Source organism: Dendrobates tinctorius, unplaced genomic scaffold (assembly GCF_039654945.1).
Source record: "Dendrobates tinctorius isolate UK_male_01 unplaced genomic scaffold, ASM3965494v1 ptg000062l, whole genome shotgun sequence".
Lineage (NCBI taxonomy): Eukaryota > Metazoa > Chordata > Amphibia > Anura > Dendrobatidae > Dendrobates > Dendrobates tinctorius.
The window spans coordinates 9,210,019-9,234,573 of NW_027361730.1; positions in this window are offsets into that span (position 1 = coordinate 9,210,019).

Sequence of the window (24,555 nt, forward strand, 5' to 3'; positions counted from 1 at the left end):
CTGAATACATGATACCACTGATGCACACAGGTATAAAGCCCCTGGATGAGGTAATACCCACAGCACCCCCAACTGCCCCGAAGGATGAGGCAGTGACACATGACGAAGAAGAAGAAGGGCTGAAGCTGAAATACAAACCCTTCACTCCGGTACAAATTGATGCTATTGTTAACAAGTTACCTGACCCGGACAAATTTCCCATGCAGTATGTAAGGAAACTGGAACAGACTAGGAGCATCTACGGGGCTACATGGTCTGATCTATCAGGCATCACCTCAATCAAAGCCTCCGAATATTTTCTCCCCACCATCATGAAGGAATTGGACCCCACTAAAGCAGGACCTCTCAACAAGTTCAAGTCTGGAAAGGAGTTTATCGCTCAACTCACAAAGTGGGCCCAGGATCGTCTCTGTGACGAAGCAGGATCAATACAGGATATACAACAAGAATCTGGTGAAGCTGTGGAGAAATACGCTGCCAGACTAACTATGCAGTTTGAAGACTTGGGTTATTCAACTCATGTGAAGACGCAGGCAGCCTTGTTGGTCCGTGCTTTTATTGATGGTCTGGAAGATCCACTGAAGGATAAGGTCATGAAGCTTCGTCCCGAATTACCTGATGGTCCCCTAAAACAGGCCCTCACTGTTGTGAAGAGTTATCAGAAAATGCTTCAAAGGGAAGAAAAAGAAGCAGAAAAGGAAGCAGAGAAGGAAGCACAGAAGGACAAAGGCAAGAAGAAACCAGCCATGTATATGGCAGAAGCCTCAGAAGTACCTGTTATGGTGTATCAGGCTCAGGATCGGTATGGATCACCACGCTTGAGGCCGAGAGGGTCCCAGGGCCAAAACTACAGGGACAGACCAGTTCGTGATGACCAAGGGAGACCTCTGTGTTGGGAGTGTGCCAGCCCTGGTCATATGAGAAGAAGTTGTCCTCGCAGGGGGCACCCTCAGAGACCTCTTCCTCCTCCACACTCATGAAGTTCAGGCCAACCGGTGCCCACTTTTCCCGCCACCTGTACTTCCTCGTCTTGTGGTACAGTGACCCTGGAAGTGGACAATCAACCTCTCAAGTTCTTAGTGGACACTGGGGCGGCCACCTCTGTTATCTCTTCATCTCAGCTGCCTCCTACAATCTCCCTGTCTTCAGATTTCCTCACATGTATTGGAGTTGAAGGTCAACAAACCTTATCACCACTCACTGTTCCCGTCCCAGCTGGCCCATTCTCTGGTGTCTTTGCCAAATTTCCGGTGTCTGAAACCTGCCCCGTCAACCTTCTAGGAGCTGACCTCCTTCAAAGGCTTCACGCTACCATCATCTTCGGTGATCAAGGGATGGAATTGCAATTACAAGATCCTGCCTCACAACAAGGCACTGAAGATCGTTGTGTCCTTAAGGCTTTCCCTCTGATGATGATGACTCTGCAAACGACACCTTCCCCGGATTTGCCCAATCTACCTACCACTCTGTGGTCAACTGGACCTGAGGATGTGGGTCTGCTCAAAGTGCCTCCAGTAAAAGTCCACCTCAAACCTGGGCACCCATACCCCAGACTACCTCAGTATCCGCTTAAGGCTGCCCAAGAGCGGAGCCTTGGAGTTCAGATTACCTCCCTCTTACATTCTGGAGTGCTAATCAGATGTGTTTCACCCTGTAACACACCCCTGTTTCCAGTGAAGAAGAAGACAGCTCCTGGAGACCCTCCGAAGTACAGACTTGTACAGGACCTCAGAGCAGTCAATTCAGCCACCATCTTGGAAACTCCTGTGGTACCCAACCCAAACACCTTGCTTTCTCAAGTGCCTACTTCAGCAACACTCTTCACCGTTATTGACCTGGCTAATGCTTTCTTCAGTGTCCCGCTTCATGAAGACTCACAGTTTTTATTTGCCTTCACGTTTCAAGGATCTCAGCTGACCTGGACCAGGACACCACAGGGTGCCCAGAACTCCCCTAACCAGTTCACTCATGCTATGAAGATGACCCTGGATCCGTGGGTGTTACAGAATCTTCATGTCACGCTTCTCCAGTATGTTGATGACCTACTCCTCTGTGGAACTGAAGAGAATCTGTTTGCTGCTTCTGAGTCCTTGCTCCTTTTTCTTCATTCTGCCAACTGCAAAGTCTCAAAGGCCAAGGTCCAGTGGTGCAAAGAGAAAGTCGTCTTCCTCGGACACTGCATCTCTCAAGGCTCGAGACACCTCACCGAGGACAGAAAACATGCAATCGAGGATATCCCTTATCCAAAGACATACTCTGCTATGCAGTCTTTCTTAGGACTCATTACCTACTGCAGACAGTGGATTCCGGATGCTTCAAGACTCATGCAACCTTTGTATGATTGCCTCAAGACTGGAGGACCGGACTGGGATCATGCTGAAAATCCGTATATCTATGCTCAGCAAAAGGACTGTTTCCTGGCTCTCAAGGAAGCTGTTGTCAGCGCCCCTGCTCTGGGTCTCCCTGACTACACTCAGCCGTTTCATCTCTTTGTTTCAGAATCTGAAGGACATGCCTCTGGTGTGCTGGCACAGAAACATGCTGATCGTTTCCGTCCTCTGGCCTACTACTCAGCCAGGCTAGACCCTGTTGCCAGAACTGCTCCTTCCTGCCTCAAGGCTGTGCATGCAGCCCATGTTCTTCTGGATAAGTCTGCTGACATAGCACTTGGTCATGACTTGGTCATTCAAGCTGGACATGATCTCTCTGCTGTCCTCCAACAAACATCTCCTAAGCATCTAACGAGCCAAAGACATCTCAGACTTCAGTGCTCTCTACTTCTGCCCTCCAACATCACCTTCCAGAAATGTACTACCATCAACCCAGCCACTTTGCTTCCACATTCTAGGGGGGAGTTCCCTGACGGGTATAAGGACTTACCAGACGGGAGGTCACCTGATGACCCGCATGACTGTGTAAAAGCACTGGAACAAGAAGCCTCTGCACCACAAAATGTGGTAACTCAAGAACTTCTCAACCCTGATTTGCAACTATGGACTGATGGATCTCGATTTGCAGACTCTTATGGCAAGTTCCACACTGGATATGCGGTCACCACTGAAACAGAAGTCCTTCTGGCTGAAGCCTTGCCACCTCACCTTTCGGCTCAAGAAGCCGAACTTGTGGCCCTACAACAAGCATGTTATCTAGCAGAAGGGAAGACGGCCAATGTCTACACTGACTCAAGATACGGCTATGGAATCTGTCACGATTTTGGATTCCTGTGGAAGTCCCGAGGGTTCATTACGGCTACAGGAACCCCTGTTAAACATGCACTAAGGATTAAAGCCCTGATGAAGGCATTGGAGCTACCTGTACAAATTGCGGTGATCAAGGTCAAAGCTCACGGGAAAGTCAATTCGAAGGAGACTAGAGGAAACCATTTAGCAGATCAAGCTGCCAAAGCTGCTGCCATAAAGAATGTCTCAGCAAAGTGGGAAGAAGAAGAAACAGCACCAGAAAAACCCTGTTGGGAAGGCACTGATACACCTGTGATGCCTGTGCTTACCAGAGCACAAACAAGAGAACAGGCAACCAAAGAAGCTACCCAAGCCGAAGAAGAACGAGACTTTGAGAAGTCCGAAGCCCGAAGAAAGAAGAGGGAGTTGATAGAAGACATGGAAATGGAATACCCTGCCACCGGATCTGTCTGGAAGCCAGCCCGACCACCTGAAGAGAGATTGTGGGAAGAACAAAAGTTGACCTCTAAAGAAGAAAAGAAGCAGTGGGAAGCTGCAGGAGCCATTCATGGGAATCGTAGTTCTGCCGGACAATACCAATTTCCTAGACTCTATAAGGTGGATGGGAAACCCTGTCTACCCAAAAGAATGTATCCAGCCGTTGCAGCATGGGCTCATGGATCAACTCATCGAGGAAAGAACCAAGCTCTGGCCTGTATCAAGAAGCTCTACTGGGCCCCAGGAATCTCTACCACTGTCACAGCCTACTCAAGAGCCTGCCCAGTCTGTGCCATCTGTAACCCAACAGCCACCGCCAAGGTTCCACTTCAGCATCTTGCCAAACCAGACTACCCTTGGCAGAGAATCCAGGTTGATCATATTCAGATGCCCAAGTCAGGAAAGTATGAGTATGTCCTAGTGGCTGTGGATATGTTCTCAGGATGGCCCGAAGCCTACTCAGTGACCAACATGACTGCCAAAACTACAGCTAAGAAGCTCATCACTGAAATTTCGTGCAGATTTGGAATTCCCGAAGTTGTTGAATCAGATCAAGGCCCAGCCTTCACTGCCAATGTCTACGAGGAATTGTGGCACATGTTAGGGACAGATTTGGGTCTGCACACCCCCTATCACCCCTCCAGTTCAGCCAAAGTTGAGAGAATGAACTCCACAATTAAGACCCAGTTGCTTAAAATGAGCCAGGACCACCCACTCCCATGGCCAGATTTGCTCCCCGTGGTCCTATACCATATCAGACACACCCCACAGGGAAAACACGGCCTGACTCCCTTTGAGATTCTTTTTGGTGCTCCACCTAAAATAGGAGACATTAGGCCACAAGAGTTGTCTGAGACAAATGATAAAGTTGTACAATTTGTGATTGCATTGTCTAAGGAACTGTCTAACACCCACTCTACAGTTTCTGCTTCTCTTCCAGAATCCACAGGTGACGTGGTCCATGACTTTGTGCCAGGAGACCTGGTGTATGTGAAAAAGTTTGTGCGCAGAGATTGTCTCCAGCCGAGATTTGAAGGACCCCACACGGTGATCCTGGTCACCCCCACTGCAGTAAAACTTGAAGGAAAGAGCACCTGGATTCATGCTTCACACTGTAAAAGAGACCGAACCAGTGTTTAGTCACAGTAGTGACTGAAGGGAAATGTTGCTGTTGTTTTTGACCTTGGGACTGGGGGCCATCCTCGCCCCTACCTCTTCGGCCCCTATTGTAAATAAGAATTCTGGTCCCTTTATTCTCTGGGTAAACCTGACAGCCCCGGTGAATATCTGGCGATTTGATTTCTGTGATGTAGTCAAGTGCCTTGAGACTGAACGGGTGGTAGAGGGGATCATCCAGTTCTATATGTGTGTTACCAGACAAGACAACAATAATTGTCATTATTGGACAGATGCTGCCTGGAGTACGGGGAATGATTGGGGATATAAACCTAGCGAAGCCATGTTCCCCAAGGATGGGACGGGTAGGAGTCTTCGTGAGAGAATGCATCTAACAGCCCTTCTGCAACCATTTAGGGGCTGTAAATGGGGTAGAAGCTGTCACCCCCTTCTCCTAAATCTTGAAAGCCCTCAATCTGCTGATCTGCAGACGTTCGTACTAGGAAGGCATTATAATTATGTATTTAGTGCTGGACCTTATGCGTATTTAGGCCATATACGGCTTCAGGATATTAGCTTCAGACCAACCAAGGCCCCCGTTACCAGTACACCTAAAATAGGCCCAGGTGAGCGTTTGCAAAATGTAGTTAATGAAGTGATCCCCATTCCAGGTCTCAGTTGGCAAGAGGTTTTCTCCATAGAAACACAAACAGCCCCAAGGAAAAATTTGTGGTTAGAATGGGTGAGGTACAATGTAAAAGTCCAGAATATCTCTGTAGGATGTATTGCTTGTGCTGCTGCGAATACACACCTATACACACATGCATTGCTTTTCCCTGATGACAACACCACTGCCTGTGTCATGAATTTGTTGAAAGGTTTGAAGCCCACTGATTGCCCAGATTACGTCCCACTAATTCATAAGGAACCCAAACTAAAGGTCCCAGGAGAAGTAACTGTATTAGCTGACAATTACACCTGCTATAATTCCCACGACACCACAGGTACACCAGTAGGGATCTTCGAGACAGGTTTCTGCAAAGAGAATAGTTCTCTAGATACTGACTTGTTAATCAAACATACACAATATATGTATGACATTTATTGGTTATGTGGAGATGGTAAGCTCCGTCCTAGGTTGCCAAATGCCTGGACAGGCCAATGCACCCTTGTTAAACTAGCTATGCAGTTCAAGATTCTACCCTGGGATCCAAAGATACCTGATGAACCTACCAGGAAAAGGAGAAGCCTCGATCAGCTCCATATGAGTTATGAAGAAGATCCACTAGTATATATTGATGCTATTGGAGTGCCAAGGGGGGTGCCTGACCAATTTAAAGCCCAGAACCAGATCTATGCTGGCTTTGCTTCTATAATCCCACAGGTGCAGATTAATAAAAATGTTGAATGGATCAATTACATATATTACAGTGAACAAAGGTTTGTCAATTTCAGCCAAGATGCCTTCCAAGGTATAGTTGACGAATTGGGCCCTAACACTAGAATGACACTCCAAAATCGACTAGCCCTTGATATGATATTAGCTGAGAAAGGAGGAGTTTGTGGGATGGTGGGAGAGGAGTGTTGTACCTATATCCCTCAGAACTCTGGAGTGAATGGAAAAACCATGATAGCCCTTAAAAAGATAACTGGGTTAGCAGCAGAATTGAAAACTAATGCTGGAGTAGACACATCTTTCTTTTCCGGCTGGTTGGGTGGACTCAAGGGATTCCTTCAACAAGCTTGTATAGTACTGATTGCCCTCCTTGTAATTGGATCGATAACTCTTTGTTGTGTTATTCCCTTGTATAAAAAGGTTATTGCCAAAGCAACTCCGACTGCCACCTTCCTCAATCAAGAAGTAGACCCACCAGAGTACGATGGTACTGATCTAGGGGAGATCCCTAAGTATATTCCCCTCAAGAGAGTAGACAAAACCCCCCATTCTCAGATGATGTTAAGAGACTTAGTTTAGGGACAGCGGGAGAACTCCATGTGAGGTTAGTGAAGGGTTCAGCTGCCTGGAGGCCTCTCGCTAGGGGAGAGCTTCTGAGGTGTCTGGATGAAGAAATCCACCTCCCCTTTTCCCATCGCATGGACAGTCTCGAAGGATCTTTCATTAAGGGAAAAACTTAGTGTTTAGGGGGGATTGTCAAGGTGAAAATATATTTTCTTATATAACTTTTATACTTTTATACTGTGAAACAATAAGTTTTTCCTAATTGCTTGCTAATGCAAATGTAACTGTATTAAAGATGGCTGCCAGTGTTCACTTTCACTTAAATTCAGTGTCTAAAGAGTTAAGTTAAGTTTCATTTCTCCTAAAAAAAGATAACTCAGGAATGTGAAGAAGAAGTAACCATCGGGAGACTTTTTGACGAATCAGAGAGAGACTGGACACTAGATGTATACTGCATAAACCCCGCCTAATGCACGCCTTCCCCTAACACTCAATATAGTATTGTGTATTTGTAAATAAAGCCAGTTGTTGTACTGCTCCTGACAGGTGTGGATGCGGGACATTAGCTAAGACTGAATCAGCTGCGTGTCTGAGTCATTCTTAATTGGTACCAGATGTTTTGCGCTCGCACAATGATTTGGAATGACTGGTGAATGAGGATTTATTGTCGTTTACGACCCCGACAACACCACCAGCACTAAATGTGGAGGTGTCGTCGCAAGGAAAAAGCACTCAGGGAATCACAATGGTTTTGCAACACAACACTGAATATAAGCCATCACCACCAATACTATCACCAACCCCCTCTCCCTCCGTCCGATCTACCGCTATTTCCCCCATACGCAGCTCTCCAGTCCAGCTCACCCTACCAGACACTCTGAGTAGGACAAGAAAGTACTCATCCTCTCATCCGCTTACACTTTGTTTGAACGCCTACATTGCCAAACTAATCTCATTAGAGATGATGCCCTACCGTTTGGTTGAAAGCAAAGCTTTCCGCGACCTCATGGCTTACGCTGTCCCACGCTATGACCTAACCAGTCGGCACTTCTTTTCTCAAAAAGCCATCCCTGCCCTCCACCGGCATGTGAAAGACCGCATTGTCCATGCACTAAAGCAGTCAGTGAGTGGAAAGGTGCACCTCACAACAGATGCACAGACCAGTAGGCATGGCCAGGGCTGTTACATGTCCATCACTGCACACTGGGTTAATGTGGTGGATGCAGGCTCCACTGGGGACAGCGGCGGTGGAACAGTGCTGCCTAGCCCACGGTATAGGAAACAGTTGGCTGTAGGCTTTCGATCCTCCTCTATCAGCGAAAGCTCGTCCACAGAGCGCAGTCGCACAAGCACTCCATCCGCAGCTGGCAGTGTTGCACACGAGGTGTCCCACTATCGAACAGCTAGTGGTAAGCGTCAGCAGGCTGTGTTATAGATGATGTCTTTGGGTGACAACAGACACACCGTGGAGGTACTGGCTGACTACTTGCAGCGACAAACTGAGTCATGGCTGGGCAGTCTACATCTTGAGGCAGGCAAGGTAATCAGCGATAACGGACATAATTTTGTGGCAGCCATAGCCCGTGCAAAACTCATACACATACCTTGCCTTGCTCTGACTTTGAACCTGGTGGTGCAGTGCATCCCTAATAATTATCCAGAGTTAACATCCCTGCTCCATAAGGTGCGAAGACTGTGCTCGCACAACCATCGCTCAAACGTCCACTCCACTCGTATGCAGAAGTTGCAGCGATTGCTCCACCTCCCCAAGCACCACCTAATCATAGACGTTGCAACAAGGTGGAACTCCACCCTGCACAGGGTTGAGAGGCTGTGCGAACAGAGGCAGGCTCTAAGGCATTTGTGGGAGGATACATGGGCAGGCAGTTTGAGGGAAGACATGGAATTGTCAGGTGTGCAGTGGTCAAAGCTGATAGACCTCTGTAAAGTCCTTCAGTGTTTTGAGGAATGCACACGGCTGGAAAGCACAGACGACGCCATCATAAGCATGAGCATCCCACTTATGCATCTCCACATGCAAAGTTTGATGCACATTAAGGATCTGGTGTCTGCAGCGGAGGAGGAGGAGGGAAGCCTTGATGACAGTCAGCCATTGTCTGGTCAGGGAACTGTCCTGGACGACGTGGAGGAAGAAGAGGAAGAGGAGGAGGATGAGGGGGATGATTATTTTGGGCAGGAGGATGCTTCTCAGGGGAAAAGAGAAAATGTTGGCGTTCCAAGGTCAGGTACAGTGTTTGTGCGTGACTATAGGGATGTGGATTTGCCAGAAAGTGCTCCTCCACCCACCACTGGCAGTGCATCATTGACACCTGGAACATTGGCCCACATGTGCGATTATGCCTTGCGGATCCTAAAAAGGGATCTCCGCATTGCCAAAATGATGAGGGATGATGACTACTGGCTGGCCAGCATCCTCGATCCACGCTGCAAAGGCAAATTACACAACATCATGCCACAGGAGAACCTACAGATAATATTGGCTAACAAACAAGCAACTCTGGTAAACCGTTTGTTTGAGGCTTTCCCAGCACACAGCAGTGGTGCTCGTTCTCCCACGAGCCATAGTGGGCACAATGGAAGAGGTGTTCGTGTTGCACACAGCCGAAGTGGCGTTCGAGACAGTGGTTTAATGACCATGTTGTGGAATGATTTCTCAAGTACCGCTCACATGACTGCTAATACTGCATTGATTAAAAGTGACAGGAGACAGCAGTTGTCAACTATGGTTACAAACTACTTCTCCTCCCATATCGATGTTCTCCCTCACAGGTCATTCCCCTTTGACAATTGGGCCTCTAAACTGGACGCCTGGCCTGAATTGGCACAATATGCCTTACAGGAGCTCGCTTGCCCTGCTGCTAGTGTGTTATCTGAAAGAGTCTTCAGTGCTGCTGGATCAATCCTGACAGAAAAAAGGACTCGTCTGTCTACCCAAAATGTGGATGATCTAACCTTAATTATAATGAACCATGCATGGGTTTCAAAGGATTTTGTCCCACCTTCCCCTGATGACACATAGGTTGCCAGAAAACTGCCTCGCTTTTGTCCTCCTCTTCCTCGGACTTGCCCAATTCCGCCCTTAGTAGCAGCTGAATGTCCAGCCAACACATCAACATATGCCATTTTTTAAACTTCCCTAAGTGGGCTGCCCACCCCCCCAATGGCTCGGGTCAACACCTGGCGCACCCGGGCAAGTGCCGTTGCTCTGAACAGGTGGATGGGCCCACAGATGGCCGACGGCACTGGCACAGGGCCCCTCAATAGTACAATACAGTGTCTCTGATGGTGGGGGGGCCCACTCACCATTAGACACACCAGCGTACTATGAGGGGCCCTGTGCCAGTACCATCGACCACGAGTGTGCCCCCCCTGTTTGGTCATGGCCACAGCACTTGCAAGTTGCAATAATTACCTCTCCCTGCTCCACCACTGTGTAGTCTGGGCAGTTAAGTCCTTCGCAGGGACAGCCACTAGAAATTTGGTTTATTGATCGATGATGGGTAAGATGTAGCCTTTCCTGCTGGCCTCTACCCTCAGATGATAAATGGCTACCATTTGTAATGGATGTCAACTTACAAGCGGATGCAGTGGTGCTTTATGATCATCTTTCACAGTTGCGATAGTCACAGACATGAGACATTCCTGCCACCATTTTTCAATGTCTCTTCTCATGCCAATCAAATAGAATCGCTTACGGTCTGTGGCTTCTGTCTTTTGCACTCCAAAATGACCAGACACATCATGATAGGCAGTGAGGACTATGTCTACATCTCTCCCTGTGATCACAGTTTGATGGAGATGAGTAACGGTGATGTGATCCACGCTACTGTGATAAAGCAATTCTTTCTTCACAAAGAACTGTTTTCGCAATCTCCACAGACACAGTAATTGAGGGTCTGCATCGCCTCTGCAACATGTACTGGGAGGTTTTCCCGCGATGAGTAATTCCCAAATTTCTGCTAACACTCGACTTTCCGTCTGTACTTGTATCCATGTAGTTTCTAGTAGCGGAGAGTCTGGACTAGCTTACTGAGATTGAATTATATACGAAGATTTAAAAGTACCACAACACTGTATACTTTTGTACGCTTCGACTACCTTTCCCTTTTTCTACTTGTTAAATTCTGGTGTAATGCATACTGAGCCTGTGAGTGTCTGTGTCTGACTCCGGAAGTATAGACGGAAATTTAAAATTACCCCTAGACTGGATACATCTGGTATGTGCTGATACAGTACATTTGTTCAAAATTTTGTATTACGGTATCTTCCATTGTGAGTGAGTGTGTGTGGTTTACGCCTTCTATATACACGGTGAATCGGAGATACCAATTTTTACCCTATACTCGATACAGCTTGTGTCTTGTTATACAGTACCTTTGTTCGACATTTAGTATTACAGTCAAATCCATACTGAGTAAGCGTCTGAGGCTGACTACGGGACTATGTATACGGAGATTTCAATTGCACCCTATAATATATATACTTGCTATCTTGTTATCCAGTACCTTTTTTACAACATTTTTTGTTATGGTCAAACCCAGACTGAGTGAGAGTCTGAGGGTGACTCCGGAAATATATACCGAGATTTCAAATTTGGCCAACACTGTATACAGCTGTACGCTTGTGTTACATTACCCATTTACAGCTTTTCATATTCTTGTGTAATCCATACTGGGCCTGAGAGCGTTTGTGTCTGCCTTCTGAAATGTATACGGAGATTCAGAATGTTTACACTATACTATATATACCTTGTATCTGGTGATACTGTACCCTTTTTCACCTTTTTATTTTATTGGGTAATCCCTACTGAGCCTGTGAGCATCTGTGTATGACTCATGAAATATATACGGAGATTTACTGCTATCCCTAGACTGTATAGAGCTGTATGCTTCTGATACAGTACCATATATCTGCTGGTATTTTGGGTCAATTTTCTGAAACATGAGGAAGTATGGTGGACGAGGACATGAACGTGGGCGTGGGGGGCCACCTGGTACTGATGGTGGTGGTGGTGCATCTGCTGGTAGTGCCAGAAACAATAGCAGCTAAGGCAGGAGGTGTTGAGCCTGCATCATGGTGTAGCTCTGGAAGGCCTGTAAGGCTCCGTTTTCTGGGAGTAGGTAGACTGCTTTTAAAGCCGGAGCATCAGGAACTGTTTTTGGCTTACATTGCTGAAACAGCCTCCAGCTCTATCGCCTCATCTTCTGAAGTTTAAAAAAATGCAAGCACTGAGTCGTAAGTGCGGGCTTCTGGTCAGGAGCAACCACTTTCCTTGTGTCTTTCACCCACACTAAAAGTGAAGGATGCGGCAGCCCACACTTCAGATTACTCCATGGATCTCTTTTTACATCCCATGCCTGGGTTAATTAAAATGGGGCCCATCATATACTGGAGCATTCAAAATGGGGGACATCTGACACTGGAGCATCATCCATGAGGCCCATCATGTACTGGAGCATTCTAAAAGGGGCAGATCAGACACTGGAGCAGCATCTATGTGGCACATGATAGACTGGATCATTAGAAATGGGGCCCATTATATATGGAGCATTATTAGGGCCCATAAGACACTGGAGCATCATCCATGAGGCCTATCATATACTGGAGCATTCCAAATGGGGCAGATCAGACACTGGAGTAGCATCTATGGGGCACATGATACACTGGAGCATTAGAAATGGGGCCCATTATATATGGAGCATTATTAGGGCCCATAAGACACTGGATCATCATCCATGAGGCCCATCATATACTGAAGCATTTCAGATTGGGGACATCAGACACTGGAGCATTTTGCATTTCCGGGGCCCATTATACACTGGAGCATTAGAAATGGAGCCCATTATATGTGGAGCATTATTTGGGCCCATAACACACTGGAGCATTGTCCATGGAGACCATCATATACTGTAGCATTATGTGGAGCTCATCATATACTGTATGGAACATTATACGTGGCCAATTATTCTGTATGGAGAAATATATGGGGCTCATTATTCTGTATGCCGCACAATGTGGTGGCCATAATACTGTATGAAGTAATATACTGTCCTTTTTTTGAGCTATTGTACAATTTAAAATAGATCAGTCATGTCATGTAGGCAGTGAAGTATTTGTCATTGTACTATACCTATATTTCTGTGCCGTATCGGAGCATCATGAGTTGTGGTACGTGTTAAAGGGGCGCACTGACACTCTTTGGCCCAGAGCACACGAAAACCTGGAGCCAGCCCTACCCCCCCCCACAACTTTAGCCAAATAACCCCCAGTTTTCAATGCATAACTATTATTATGAAGTAAATTAAGGTTGACAAGATTCAGTAATAAGAATTGATGTTTTTGGCATTGAAATGGGCACTGTAGGTGTGTTTACTGTCCTCCACTCCCTGCCGACTTTGCTTCCCCATTGACTTGCTTTGGGTTTCGTGTTTCCAGTCGGCCTCCAACTTTTCCCTATAGTCGGCCAATTTCGTTCGACCCGACTTTTGAAAAAGTCGGGTTTCATGAAACCCGACTCAACCATAAAAAAGGCAAAGTTGCTTATCTCTAGTCAGTAGTCTTCCCCATGATCGTGGAGCCTACTGAAACAGACTAAGGGACCTTTTTAAACGCTTAGGAAGCCTTTGCGGGTGTTTTTTGTTAATTATTCTAATTTACTGAGATAATGACTTTTGGGTTTTCACTGGCTGTAAGCCATAATTATCAACATTAACAGAAATAAACACTTGAAATAGATCACGCTGTTTGTAATGACTCTATATAATATAGGAGTTTCACTTTTTGTATTGAAGAACTGAAATAAATGAACTTTTTCATTATATTCTAATTTAGTGAAAAGCACTTGTATCTATCTGTTGCTTTTTATTCTTGTCTTGCTTGACATAGGGTATTTGCAAGTCATGTGAGCTTTCATTTAGCCCCCTTCTCCTACTCCCCTCATTTTTCTTACCTTATAAACTACTAAATAATCACACATGCTTCAATTGGATTAATTGACCACAGCAGCCTTTTATTAACATCTATTAACAAACAATATAAAACAACAACTTCCTAGAAGAGAGGTGCTCGAAACCCCAAAACTATAAAACCGCAGGTTTTATAATCCCAACTCTAGCTGCTATGCACCAGTTCAGAGGCATCTATTAACTAACCTGGCCAATGTCCATAACCATTAACCACAGGCCCTTTAAACCTTTCCACAGTACTATTTAACGCATTCACTACCAAGGGTGGTTTGCACGTTAACTCCGGGCCAATTTTTACAATTCTGACCACTGTCCCTTTATGAGGTAATAACTCTGAAACGCTTCCATGGATCCCGGTGATTCTGACATTGTTTTCTCGTGACATATTGTACTTCATGTTAGTGGTAAAATTTCTTTCAAATAACTTGCGTTTATTTGTGAAAAAAATGGAAATTTGGCGAAAATTTTTAAAATTTCGCAATTTTCCAAATTTTAATTTTTATGCCCTTAAATCACAGAGATACGACACACAAAAAACTTAATAAATAACATTTCCCACATGTTTACTTTACATCAGCACAATTTTGGAGCACAATTTTTTTTTTGTTAGGAAGTTATAAGGGTTAAAAACTGACCAGCGATTTCTCATTTTTGCAACACCATTTTATTCTTACGGATCATATCACATTTGAAGCCACGTTGAGGGGTCTATATGATAGAAAATACCCAAAAGTGACACCATTCTAAAAACTGCACCCCTTAAGGTGCTCAAGACCACATTCAAGAAGTTTATTAACCCTTCAGGTACATCACAGGAATTTTTTTGAATATTTAAAAAAAAATGAACATTTAACTTTTTTTCACAAAAAAAATACTTCAGGTTCAATTTTTTTTATTTTACCAAGGGTAACAGGAGAAAGTTGGACTGGAAAAGTTATTGTGCAATTTGTCCTGAGTACACTGATACCTGATATGTGGGGGGAGACCACTGTTTCGGCGCATGGCAGAGCTCAGAATGGAAGGAGATCCGTTTGACTTTTTCAATGCAAAATTGGCTGGAATTCAGATCGGACGCCATGTCACGTTTGGAGAGCCCCTGATGTACCTAAACAGTGGAAACCCCCCACAAATGACCTCATTTTGGAAACTAGACCCCCCAAGGAACTTATCTAGATATGTGGTGAGAACTTTGAACCCACAAGGGCTTCACAGAAGTTTATAACGTACAGCGGTACAATAAAAAAATCATATTTTTTCCACAAAAATGATCTCTTCACCCCCAATCTTTATTTTCCCAAGGGTAAAAGTTATTGTGCAATTTGTCCTGAGTACGCTCATACCCCATATGTGGGTGTAAATGACTATTTGGGCGCATGGCAGAGCTCAGAAGGGAAGCATCGCCATTTGACTTTTTTGGCTGGAATTGAGATCGGACACCATGTCGCGATTGGAAAACCCCTGATGTACCAAAACAGTGGAAACCCCCCACAAATGACATCATTTTGGAAACTAGACCCCCCCAAGGAACTTATCTAGATGTGTGGTGAGAACTTTGAACCCCCCCAAGGGCTTCACAGAAGTTTATAACGTACAGCCGTACAATTAAAAAATCGTATTTTCTCCACAAAAATGATCTTTTCACCCTCAATTTTTATTTTCCCATGGGTAACAGGACCGTAAAAGTTATTGTGCAATTTATCCTGAGTACGCTGATACCCCACATGTGGGGGTAAACCACTATTTGGGCGCATGGCAGAGCTCGGAAGGGAAGCAGCACCATTTGACATTTTTGGCTGGAATTGAGATCGGACACCATGTCGCGTTTGGAAAGCCCCTGATGTACCAAAACAGTGAAAACCCCCCACAAATGACACCATTTTGGAAACTAGACCCCCCAAGGAACTTATATAGATGTGTGGTGAGCACTTTGAACCCCCCCAGTGCTTCACAGCATTTTATAACGCCCGGGCGTGAAAATAAAAAAATCGTATTTTTTCCACAAACATGATCTTTCAGTCACCAATTTTTTTATTTTTCCAAGGGTACCAGGAGAAATTGGACCCCAAAAGTTGTTGTCCAATTTGTTCTGAGTCCGCTGATACCCCATATGTTGGAGAAAACTACTGTATGGGCACATGTCAGGGCTCGGAAGGGAAGTAGTGACGTTTTGGAATGCAGACTTTGATGGAATGGTCTGCGGGTGTCATGTTGCCTTTGGAGAGCCCCTGATGTACCTAAACAGTGGAAATCCCCCACAAATGACCCCATTTTGGAAACTAGACCCCCTAAGTAACTTATCTAGATGTGTGGTGAGCACTTTGAACCCCCAAGGGCTTCACAGAAGTTTATAATGCCTGGGCATGAAAATAAAAAAAATCGTATTTTTTCCACAAACATGATCTTTTAGTCACCAATTTTTTTATTTTCCCAAGGGTACCAGGAGAAATTGGACCCCAAAAGTTGTTGTCCAATTTGTCCTGAGTACGCTGATACCCCATATGTGGGAGAAAACTACTGTATGGGTACACGTCGGGGCTCGGAAGGGAAGTAGTGATGTTTTGGAATGCAGACTTTGAAGGAATGGTCTGCGGGTGTCATGTTGCATTTGGAGAGCACCTGATGTACCTAAACAGTGGAAACCCCCCATAAGTGACCCCATTTTTGAAACTAGACCTGCTAAGGAACTTATCTAAATGTGTGGTGAGCACTTTGAACCCCCCAGTGCTATACAGAAGTTTATAACGACCGGGTGTGAAAATAAAAAAATCATATTTTTTCAACAAACATGATCATTTAGTCCCCATTTTTTTTATTTTCCCAAGAGTAACAGGAGAAATTGGACCCCAAAAGGTGTTGTCCAATTTGTCTTGAGTACGCTGATACCCCATATGTGGGAGAAAACTACTGTATGGGCACACGTCGGGGCTCAGAAGGGAAGTAGTGACGTTTTGGAATGCAGACTTTGATGGAATGGTGTGCGGGTGTCATGTGCGTTTGGAGAGCCCCTGATGTACCTAAACTATTGAAACTCCCCACAAGTGACCCCATTTTGGAAACTAGACCCCCCACGGAACTTATCTAGATGTGTGGTGAGCACTTTGAACCCCCAAGTGCTCCACAGAAGTTTATAACGCCCGGGCGTGAAAATAAAAAAAATCATTTTTTTTCCACAAAAATGATATTTTTGCCCCCAATTTTTTATTTTCCTAAGGGTAACAGGAGAAATTGGACCCCAAAAGTTGTTTTGCAATTTGTCCTGAGTAGGCTGATACCCTATATGTGGGGGTAAAACACTGTTTGGGTGCATGGCAGAGCTTGGAAGGGAAGGTGCACCATTTGACTTTTTCAAAGCAGAATTGGCTTCAATTGAGATCAGATGCCATGTTGCATTTGGAGAGCACCTGATGTGCCCAAACAGTGGAAACCCCCCAATTATAACTCCAAACCGAACCCAAACACACCCCTAACGCTAATCTCAGCCCTAACTCTAGCCCTAACTCTAGCCCTAACCCTAGCCCTAACCCTAACCCTAATGGGAAAATGGAAATAAATACATTTTTTTTATTTTATTATTTTTCCCTAAGGCTAGTTTCACACTTGCTTTTTTTTGCAGCGCGTTTTTCCCGCAAAAAAACGCATTGAAAAAACGCATACAAACGCATACAGATGCTGCATTTTTTTCAAGCATTTTTATGAGCATGCATGAAAGAAACGCAGCGTTTTTATGCGTTTGTATGCGTTTTTAGTGCGTTTTTACCGCGTTTGCGTTTTTTCCAACATTAGGTGGCCCCTCACACTAACCCAAACCATGACTTTACTAACCCTAACCCTAACCCTGACCCTGACCCTAACCCTAACCCTTAACCAAACCATACCCTGATGCTAACCCTAACCCTGACCCTGACCCTAACCCTGACCCTAACCCTAACCCTGACCCTGACCCTAACCCTAACCCTTAACCAAACCATATCCTGACCCTAACCCTAACCCTGACCTTAACCCTAACCCTAACCCTGACTCTGACCCTAACCCTAACCCTTAACCAAACCATACCCTGATCCTAACCCTAACCCTGACCCTGACCCTAACCCTAACCCTAACCCTAAACCCCCTTAACTAACCCTAACTCTAACCCAAACCCCTAAATTCCATTGTCGAAACTAATGGTAAAAAAAAAACCGCATGTGCAAAAAAACGCATACATAAGCATGCCAATGCGCACATATGCTCACCATAGACTTATAATGGGTGTCTTGCTGTAAAAAAACGCATTGCGCGCACATGCGTTTTTTTGAGGCAAGTCGGACGCCCAAAAAATGCAACAGGTTGCATTTTGTGTGCCCGAGCGCATACCGCAAAAAAACGCATGCGCGGAAAAATGCGTACAAACGCATGTGTATGCGCACATAAGCGCATCCCATGCAAAGTATAGGAAAAAAAAACGCATGCGCTATTTAGCGCTAAAATACCGCGAAAAAAACGCAAGTGTGAAAACAGCCTAAGGGGTTGATAACGGGGGGGTTTGATTTACTATTTATGGCGGTTTTTATTTTTGACAGCTGTCACACACTAAAAGACGCTTTTTATTGTAAAAATAGTTTTTACATCACCACATATTGAGAGCTATAATTTTTCCATATTTTGACCCACCGAGTCATATTAGGTCTTATTTTTTTGCGGGACGAGTTGACATTTTTATTGGTATCATTTTCGGGCACGTGACATCTTTTGATCGCTTTTTATTCCGATTTTTGGGACGCAGAATGAACAAAAACCAGCGTTTCATGAATTTCTTTTGGGGGGTGCGTTTACACCGTTCCACGTGCAGTAAAATTGATAAAGTGGTTTTATTCTTCGGGTCAGTATGGTTACAGCGATACCTCATTTAGGTTTTTTTTATGTTTTGGCGCTTTTATGCAATGAAAACAATTTTATATAAAAAATAATTATTTTTGCATTGCTTTATTCTGCGAGCTATAACTTTTTAATTTTTTTGCTGATGATGCTGTATGGCGGCTCCTTTTTTGCGGGACAAGATGATGTTTTTAGTGGTACCATGGATCTTTATATGAGTCTTTTTGATCGCGCGTTATTTCACTTTTTGTTCGGCGGTATGATAATAAATCATTATTTTTTGCTTCGTTTTTTATTTTTATTTTTTAAGGGGTTCGCTAAAGCGGTTAACTAATGGGACAGTTTTATACGGCAGGTCGTTACGGACGCGGATACCAAATATGTGTACTTTTATTGTTTTTTTTTATTTCCAAAAAATGAATTTATTAGGGAATTTTTTTTTTTTTTTTTATTTAGAGATTTTTTTAAAATTATTTTTACACTTTATTTTTTTTACTTTATTACATTGTCCCAGGGGGGACATAACTGTCCTGTGACAGATCGCTGATCTGTCACATCACAGATCACTTCGACAGATCAGCGATCTGTCACAGGCATAGACGCAGACTTCCTCATGCCTGCGCTTTGCAGGCACTGTGGAAGTCAGCTCCCTACAGACCCCCGAAGGTCCCCGTCGCCATCTTGGATCCGGGGACCTGTAGGGAAAGAGACCCCCGCAGCAGCGCTGCACATTGCGCTGCGGTGGGGGGCTCAGGGAAGCACGGAGGGAGCCCCCTCCCTGCCAATGCTTCCCTTTAACCCCCGGTACACCGCGATCATGTTTGATCGTGGTGTGCAAGGGGTTAACGTGTCGGGGCGGTCCGTGACCGCCCCTAACACATTGTGCCGGGTGTCTGCTGTGATAATCAGCTGACACCCGGCCGCGATCAGCGGCGCTCACCACGTGGGCGCCGCTGATCGCTATGACGTAATATTCCGTCCATGGGACTTAGGGCCCAGGTCACATGGACAGAATATTACGTCCAATGTAGGAAAGGGGTTAAAGACCCATCCACTTAAATCCACATAGGGGGTCCAGAACCTCTTGAGATTCCCCCGCATCAACCAATCCACCATTAACCAACTCCACCAACTTCGAGGACCTCTCCCCATGTCGTATATTACATATGATAATACCTAAATCAATCAACAAATACAAACATACAATAACCCCATCTTTATCAAAACCCTGAAAAACCATATCCATGATGCATAATATATAAATAGGGAGGGTGTTTGGGAGCTTTCGTCACTACTGCTTGGGTACCTAAATGATTGCCCCTAGTAAAATGGTTGACTCTCATATACCCCCTCCCCCTACACCTCTGACCCCTCCTCCCCCTTGCTTTAACCCATCTCCCCCTCTGCTCTTTATTAACCCTATGCTTCTCAGTAAACTACCAAGCTCCATTTATTCCTGCATTAACCTCGTCATGTCGGCCTTTCTTTATGGCCTGGAGCCCAGTATGGCCTCTCTTGATAAAGGTCAAAGGGTCGATACGTCACTACATTGTTTTGCTACTATTTTTGTCTTTTAATCTGTTGCAATAAATAAAAGATTACTTTTTAATTAATCTCTTGTGCCTTGAACCCCTGGACATATTTTGTTTCTGTAGTTGTGTTTAAGGATGAGCCATATTTGCACAATTCTTGTAATGCATAGAACTTTTCTTAAATACTTATAAGAAACCCATGCCATTTTTATTAAAGAATTTCTTCTATGTCTGCTGATCTGAATCCTAATATTCTCGTTAATTGAAAGATTTTGACTTGATTTCTGTCAGATCCTTGACCTTTTCTTTAAGAAATATTACTGTTTCTGAAGAGAGATATATCACCATGGAGCAGCCGCCCACAGACATCATCAAAATTCTAGTTCCTCTACAATGCAGGAAGAATGAGAAACATATCTAGACAATTATCTAGCCAGCTCCAATACTGTATATAAAACCTTTAGTCTTATTTCTGGAGCAGTCTTAATCCAGAATATCAAGTGGGGTTAAAAGAAGAACTTTTAAAAATAAAATTACCATCATTACATTATTTTGATAAATTCCTGTAGTGTATCGAAAGCAAATTTTAATGATAATCAAGCCTAGCAAAATTTGTTATGAGTGGGAGAGGCTGAGTGATCACAAGACTGTGTGCTCTTTTTGGTGTTACACATAATGAATATGAAGATAATACATTCTGTGGCATAGAAGATGTGAAATTAACCCTTTCCTAATCAGGTGATTTTATATGGAAATGTGCAACGGATATAGTCCAGTTTATTTCTTTCAGTTTGACTTTAAGTTTTTGCACTCAATGCCCATAAGGTCATTGCCTCCTTTTCTTTGAGCTGGCCATTACATTTATATAGCTTTCCATTGCTGAGTATCCATATTCAGGACCTGATCCTGCACAGTTTTTGGTCACATTGAGGTCGTTTTGACACATGGTAAGGTTTTATCTTTAGAATACTAGAGATTAGGACTGTCCTATCTCGGTACATCTTGGCGCTGGTGCAATTGGCTTTACACTTTTTAGATCAAAAACACCCTAAGTACCCTATACTATTTATATGCACTGTTACATTTTAATTACTTATAGCAGGGTATATGTTCATTTTGTTTCTATTTTAGGCTATAACTTCCTGGGGGGTATCAAAAGCAAATCATTATGATAATCAAGCCTGGCAAAACTTGTATGTCTAGGAGAGTTTGAGTTACCACAAGACTGTGTGCACCTTTCAGTAATATATTATTTGGCATACAAAATGTAAAATTAACCCTTTCGCAACCAGGTAATTTTACATTCTCTTTTTCCTTTCCTTCTTCCAAGGGCCTTAACTTTTTATTTTTCCATTGACATATGAATATCTTGGTTTGTGTTTGTGTAACAAACTGTAGTTTTGAATGCCATTTTTCATTTTACAATAGATTGCACCAAGTGAAATGAAATAGATAAAAAATAAAAAAATATATATTTTTTATTATTTGCTTTACAGCATTCATTGTGCTGTAAAAATGACCTGGAAATATTTTCTCCAGGCCAATTATGTGGTGCAAAACAGATATATACTTATATAAATTTGGAAAAAAATGTTTTTTTTATCACCATTTTCTGAGACTTGTAAATGTTTGATTTTCCTTCAGTGGTTCAGTGGAGCTACTATATGTTATGACTTTTTGCAGTGGAAAGCTGGCATTTTTATTGATATTTAGGGATACCTAAAACATTTGAATGCTTTTTATTGCAAATTTGTAGGAAGGAGAAGCAACTAAACAGACACAATTCTGCCATTTTGATTCTTTTTCTCTTTACTGTACAGGTTAATTTACTTTAGATTTTGATAGTTTTTTTTATTTATTTCTTATTATTATTCATATTCAATTATATTTCATTATTTAGAAAACATGACATTCTCCTATGAAGCTTAGCCTCAGGCTGGGCTTCACAGGAAGACAAAGATGGCAGCTCTGGGGGCCTTCAGTAGGTCTCCAGCTGTCATGACAACTGTCACGAAACTGACTCAGTTAAGTCCAATGGCAAAAAAATGAACACCAACAACAGGGATGGAAATGAGGAGAGGAAGGTCCTACCGATGGGCAATGATGGATGGGACACTTCCTCTGCTCCAACCTGAGCCTGTCCCTGCACTCCCCTAACGTCCCAAGTGGGTCCTTTCCCTCACCCATGTCACGAACCTCATCCCTCACTGTCACCTCGCACTGCCCTGGCTAGTGCACTGACCGGAAAGGGCGCTAGACTCACCACTGCAGATGGTGCTGTGGGGAGGAGGACCCCCATATAGTGTTTGGGCCAGAATCAGGGAGACCGCCATCAGGGTTATTGAAGGAACCACACCAGGGGGATTACAAAGGGAGACATGCGACTGAAGTTGTCAGGGCAACAGGGGGCGGAGCTAGGACACAAGGAGCAGGGTGGCGCGCTGAGGTGGCAGTTGGGAGAGAGCGAGAGAAAAAGCAGGAGGCAGGGTGACTTGCAGGGGCACCGACAGGAGCCTGTGGGAAGAAAACTGCGCATTGTCCGACAAGAGAGATGTGAGAGACTGTTACCGGAGACTGCTCCCCGCCCCCGTTCTCAGAGAATCATCCCCGCTGCCCCCGGCCTTTGTGGGAGAGGGACTTTACCTCAGGTTGTGGCCGTGAGTACACGTAACCAGGCCACAGAGGCATGGACACTTCCCCCCAGCCTTCCCCCACTACGCCGACCCGGCCGTCACCGGCCTGAAGATACGCCACCTTGTCTTAGGCGAGATTAAAGGGCCACTACCCCGGCTTTGGGAGCGACTCCTTAATAAAGGACGGCTACAGGTCATCTGGGGAACTTCGTCATCACCGCGCCACCATCATCGCTTTCTTCACATCTGTCACCTACCAGCTATGGTGCAGGGGCTCAACTTCTGAGCCTGCTCCATACACAATGACCCAACATATGATGTAATGATATGTTATAAATTGGGAAAGGATTAAAGAGATTTTCCAGTTTTTTTATCCTTTACATAGGTTAGCTTGGCCTCATGGGGGTCCAGTTCTTGTCAATCCACCAGTCCATTCAAGTATCTGAACTGATATTGATGACCTATTCTTAAGAGAAGCCATCAATTTTATAATTTGGTACTACAAGGTACAAAAAATTAATATTTGCTTCTAATTTCTGGTATTTGGCCCCATCAAGGAAGCTAATTAAAGAAATTAATGGCAATGCTGGATGTGTGACAAGCAGCTCCGATGAACTACAGGTGCTTCTCACAAAATTAGAATATCATCATCTTCCTCTTTACAATACCCCATAGTTTCTCTATGAGGTTAAGGTCAGGTGAGCTTGCTGGCCAATCAAGCACAGTGATACTGTTGTTTTTAAACCAGGTAATGGTAATTTTGGCAGTGTGGACAGGTGCCAAGTCCTGCTAGAGAATGAAATTTCCATCTCCAAAAAGCTTGTCGGCAGAGGGAAGCAGGAATTGCTCTAAAATTTCCTGGTAGACGGCTGCCCTGACTTTTGTCTTGATAATCTCAGTGGATGTACACCAGCAGGTGACATGGCTCCCCAAACCAACACTGATTGGAGAAACTTCAAACTAGACGTTAAATAGCTTGGATTGTGTGCCTCTCCGCTCTTCCTCCAGACTCTGGGACCTTGATTTCCAAGGTTTTGTGTGAAGTATCCAACATTTTGGATTTTAAAATCATTTTTCCAAGCTGGTGTGACAAAGTATTCTAATTTACTGAGATAATGACTTTTAGGTTTTCATTGAGATGCACCTGTATGAGTTTAACTTTTTGCATTGAAGAAGTGAAATAAATTAACTTTTTGATGATATTCTAATTTTGTGAGAAGCGCTTGTATATTAACTATAATCGAGTCTGTTTGGTTTCTTCCATGATTTCCGAGATGTAACCAAACAAAATAACTCAATATGCTACACTAGTTTGTCCCCTACTTTTTGCAAATGAAGCCTCATAAACAGATCTGAACATTTTTGTATTTGTTTTTCTTAGCATTTATAATAACTAAAAAACTAACAATGAAACAGAAATAAACAGTTTTCTTGAGTTTATTTTTCCAGTTTGTGAATGATGAAGACTTTGTGCTTTTAGTCAAGTCTTTCATAATTGAACTGATGTTTGCCCTAAGACTGGCCTTCTATATACAATACTGCACTATATAATTCAATAATCATGCACACTATGTAATACATCATTTCCACTGTAGTGGCATTTCAGGTGCACCGAACTCTTGCTGACTTATTCCCCTAGCAGATTATAGGTGATTACTAAGGCTCACAGAAACTGGAGACCCTGATAACACTTAACTTTGAACGAGCCCTTAAAAGCATGAAACTTGGACAAATGCTATCTGATATTTTATCCAATAGCACTCGGACTAATGTTATACTGCGGGGAAGTGCAGATCT